We start from the raw sequence: 5,060 nt of genomic DNA, 5'->3' as shown, positions 1-5,060 counted from the left end.
GAAGTAAATGATAAATCACAGTAGTGAAAACTTGCTATGGCTGTTGTTTCTCTCTGAGGAAAGCTCACTTATTGATTAACAATTTAGAGAATTCAATTTTTAGAAATTTGACTGGATAGTCAGGAGAACAGATTTATTTCCTCTCGGAGCTCAGGCTCTAATTTAACCCTTTTTCATTTTATTTTCTGTTCATGTTCTGTATTGGAAACTTTCCATCTCAATTTAATATAGCTATAAAATCATCTTTACCACATGTATCTAAGCAGGTGCCAAAATTTCCTATCTCTAACTTTACAATATGTTTCATTTCTGACCCTTTCTTCCCACTCTCTGCTTTGACTCCCACCTTAGATAAGGCTCTCATCATCTTTATGTTATATGAATGAAGAAGCCTAATTGATTTCTCTGTTTCATGACTTTCTCCATTCTAGTCAAAACTGGACTAATACATTTCTTTTTTTATTAACAAATTTCAAACAAATTGGCAAATAAGTTTCCTTAAGGAGAGGTCTTTTATTTTTTTACCCTTTTCTGTAAAACTATTTAGTTACTTATTTCACAAAAAAAGTGCACAAACATCTTTGCATCTAAAACATTAAGTACTTTTTAAAATTGTATACTAGCAGCAGAAAATATCTAATTGTCAAAAGATCTGTCTATATTAAAAGAAAAGTAAAAGGAATTCTGGATGCTATAACAATTTAAGCTAATATAAATAAATAAGTGGAACAAATATAAACAAGTAGCCTATCTCTTTAAAAAGCTTCCAATAAAGTTAACCACTTAAATGTTTTTACCCACCATGAAAAAAAATGTACTCTATTAGCCTGAATATAGAGCAATGTTTTTTTTCTCCAATATGTACCTTTGAAAGTTACATTCATACTATATTCGAATACTTCCAGCTTTGAAACTATAAGTTGTGTATTGTGTGTCTCAGCAGACATAAAAAGCATGGCTGTCTCCTGGGGCAGATGGGAAATGCCGAACAAGTGCCTGATTTTTGATATTCTGTCAAATGTCACTGTTAATACTAATGGTGCCAAATCAATGCTGATTAAAACTACTGGAAATGAGAAAACTAGAATGACCATGATGCTTGCAGTCACATGTGATGGGTAAAAATTACCTCCCTATATAATTTCAAGGCATGAAACATAACCTAAGGAAAAGTTACCATCAGGTGTGATCTTTTGTTTGTAGGAAAAGAGATCAATGTATGAAGAACTTGTGTTAGCTTGGTTGAATATGGTTTGGAGTATGTGTCAGAGAGGAATGCTCGTACTCAATGTGTTCAAGGGTCACCTGACTGAAAATGTGAAGAAGGGAGTTGCTGAAAAGCATTCAGATCTAGTTGTTATTCTGGGAAGAACAATATCACAATTACAAATTGTTCATTTTAGTTGTGGGTTGGTCTGTGAATATTTATATAGGTGGTCGCCAGGGATTTAATTTCTAAATCCCAAAATGAATTACTAAAGTAAATGGAATTTATGGTAGTTTATTTACAATAGAGGGAAGATATTAAGGAAGAGAGAGAAGGGGAGAGAGAGAGAGAGAGAGAGAGAGAGAGAGAGAGAGAGAGAGAGAGAGAGAGAGAGAGAGAGAGAGAGAGAGAGCGCAAGCTCGGGCTTCCTCTGATATCAGTTAGAAATTCTAAGCCTCAGCCAGGGGAAGAGAGTCTCAAGATAATGGGCCTTTCCTGGGGGCTTCATGCCTCCAGAAAGACAGGGTCACTAAGTCAGTTTTTCACTCACCAAGGTGACCTAAATGAAAAGAAGTCTGGATATCTGTCTTCTGGTCGCTTCTCAAGTTTTTGTCTTCTAGTCTCTCCTCCAAGTCAGAGAGCTCTTCAATCTCTTCATTTTGAATATCTCATCTTCTGGCCTGTGATCCTCTTTTTAAAGATCTTTGTCTCTTCTGTCACCTCCCCTAAATTTCATGTCTACCAATCACAGTAGACACTCCTCTCCAGGACTGCCCACTCTTTAGTTCACACCTTCTTACTTAACAACTTGTTGGTTAGTTCACCTTTTGTAGTTACTTAACACCTTTTTGTAGTTAAAATGGGTAGATCTACTTAAAATACTGAGTTATCACCTTTTGGGGATTAAAATCTAAAAATGGATTGTGGATTACAATTCAATCTTTCCAGTAAAGGAAGAGCTAAGTACCTTCACTGTTACAATAAGGGGATTACAATTTAACCTTCACAATAAAGGAAGAGCTAAGTATCTTCATTGTTACAATCAGGAGATAGCTAAATCCAATCTTCACAAAATATTATATGTAGTAATTAGTAAGCCATTCAAAGATCGTTTGAGGAAAGAATATAATGAATGGATGTTGACCAGAAACCATGAATTTATTCCATTGGGGAAAAAATAAGAAACTGTTGGTTACTGTATTAGGGAACTGGATCAAAACCGCTTGGGACAAAATCTCCTCTGGTCCATTGTGCTTGGGTTTAAAAAATGCTATATATCAAACAATATGGATAGTAGCAAAGATTGTGTTTTGTAGGAAGTATAGGGTGATGGCGATGACTCAAATGATGTTTCCATTTCAGGAGATGAGGAAATAGAAAAGGAAGGAGAACATGATTAAATATTAGACGGTAGTTTCTCACAAGTACCTATAAAAGTAATACATATTTAATAAAAGTGTTGGCATTAAAACTTCTTTAACTTTTTTCAGGACCTTGAAAAAACTTCAAATATAAAATAATTGCATTATTCATGAGTTAAGAGAAAGTTGTCATTTAAAAGGAGAAAAGAAAATTGGTTTTCCTCTTTCTGAGTTACCCTTCAAAATATTTGTGATCACACTATATTTGGGGTCATATTATATTCAGGCTAATATGGTAATAAATCTCTACTTGTTAAATTGAAGAACAAGTAGCTAATAAAGACTATTTTTTAGTTTTAACTGAGACGTATCCATGCTTCTGAATGAGACAATCCTATTGTTGGCACTTAAGTGTTATTAAATAAAAAGATTTGTTGAATAGTCATGTATATTTTAAATGACTTCATCTATACTATTGACTCTTAAAGTTTTTAGGTCATCATTTATATCTGCAGTATCAGCAGCACTGCCTGTGACTTCTAAACTATCTTCACTTGATCCATTTAGATTCTCTTCTTGTGCTTCATTTGTACTATCAACTTCTAATGTCTGTGTTCTGAGTCCAATAACTGACATATCATGTTCTTGGTACTGACTGTTATTTAACAATTGTTGCCTGTCTCCTTTCCAAAGCTAGTTGTTTGTTCTTCTCAATTCTTTGCTGTTGTTCCTCTGTTAAACTTGTATTCAACTGAGATGCAAATATTTCTCTAATAATTTAATTTGGAAAAAAAGGGAATCAAAGTCTACAGTAGCTGTATCTAGTCCATTTCCTTCCTTCAGCTTTATCACCATCATTTCTATTAAAATCTTCTTGTACAATGAGAAGATCTAGATGAATTTGCTTTAAGCAGGTATGAACTTCTTTCTTGTTTCCCAAATGTTCTACTTTACCAATAAAATCCTCAAATTGCAGTTTGGGGAATAGCCTATGTGCCCAGGGCTAATGTCTTCCAATCTTCAGCCTCATGGCTTTTACCTTTGAATTTCACTTTTTCAAACACATGCTTTAAAGCTGGAAGTCCTCTTTCTGACATTAATCTCAGCATCAAACTTAGACAAATTCCTTTTTACCATTTTCTTTGTAACTATGGGCATTTCTCCCATCTGATTCCTCATTGTAGCTGTAGTAAGCTCTTCTTCTCCAGCATTATCCCTTCCTGGAGAGGCTGGAGGTGGAAAAGGTTGAAAAGCTTCATCTTCTATCCCTTCATAACCAGGAAGGTCCAGCAAATTGTTTTCCTCTGGATCCATTTGTCCATTGTTCCATTGGACTACGAGCAGCCTGGGCAAGAGAGATGTGTTATGACCAAACTCCTCTAGTGACTGTGTAGAAGAGGTCTTTTAGCAGTCTACTCTTCTCAACTAGTTTCAATGACTTCTTATTTCCTCTAGAATAAAATAAAAATCATTTTTACTTCCTGCAATCTATCTATTCACATATAACCTCTTCTTCTACATCTGACATCTCTATCTCCATTCTTTAGCATTGGTCAGTCCCCATGCATGGAATGCCCTAACTCTATATTTTTCCCTTCGAAGAGTCCCTCTCTTCCCTTAAAATACAGCTAAAACACCACCATCAACATGAAAATTTCCATGTAAAACCCAGTGGAATTGTGCATTGGATAGCGGAAGGGATTGGGGGAGGGGAGGGAAACAGCATGAATTTGTAATTCTGGAAAAAATGCTCTAAATTAATCAATTAAGTAAAATTTAAAAACAAACAAAAAAACATGAATTTTTTTTTCCAATTTCCCCACTTGCCTGTGTCTTTTCACCCAAACATTTTTTTTTTTGCATTTAAATCCTAGGTATAGATTTATATTTATCAATTTTATATTTATTGGTATGTAATACATATTATATTTATTTTATATATTTCTATGTTTGCACATTTAACTAGTTATATCTTCCATTACAATGTATGTTAATTGTAAATAGAAATTGTTTCTTATTTAAATTTTTTATTTCCGGAATATAGCTGTGGCAAGGGAATCACTTTAAAAGACTGATATATATTAATTTAAGGTCGCCAAGGAATTCAGCTATGTAATTCCTAATGAAAACTCAAGTCAGCAGTAAATCTTTTATGGAGTTTAATTACAATAGGAGTAAGAAAGGAATTAGAGATAGAGAGAGAGAAAAAGGGAGAGAAGGGAATAGGGCTTAAATACCCCTTCTGTTTAGGCTGGGCCAAAAGGCCCAAGCCCTTAGATAGCTGGGGCAAAGAAAGGAGATCAGTCCCTATTACTCACGTGACCAAAATGGAGAAACAGTCTCAGAGGTCCCCACCTTCAGCTTCCTTCAGAGCAAGCTTCCCAGAGCACACCGCAACCACTCCGGCCAACTCCTCAAATACCCCTCGAGTCTTCAGACCCCCCTATCCTTAAGGAAACCATCCAAGTTGCCTCCTCTCAGTTCTCACATCT

General features: G+C 35.0%; 1 pseudogene; it reads right to left on the bottom strand.

The window, feature by feature from the left end:
* Nucleotides 1-3,021: 3,021 nt before the first annotated feature.
* On the bottom strand, nt 3,022-3,882 carry LOC100025729 (TIMELESS-interacting protein-like; annotated as a pseudogene).
* Between the last annotated feature and the right edge of the window lie 1,178 nt (nt 3,883-5,060).

This window comes from Monodelphis domestica, chromosome 2 (genome assembly GCF_027887165.1).
Source record: "Monodelphis domestica isolate mMonDom1 chromosome 2, mMonDom1.pri, whole genome shotgun sequence".
Taxonomy (NCBI): domain Eukaryota; kingdom Metazoa; phylum Chordata; class Mammalia; order Didelphimorphia; family Didelphidae; genus Monodelphis; species Monodelphis domestica.
The sequence above is the reverse complement of the archived record's forward strand: the minus strand, read 5'-3'. Positions and strand labels throughout refer to the sequence as shown.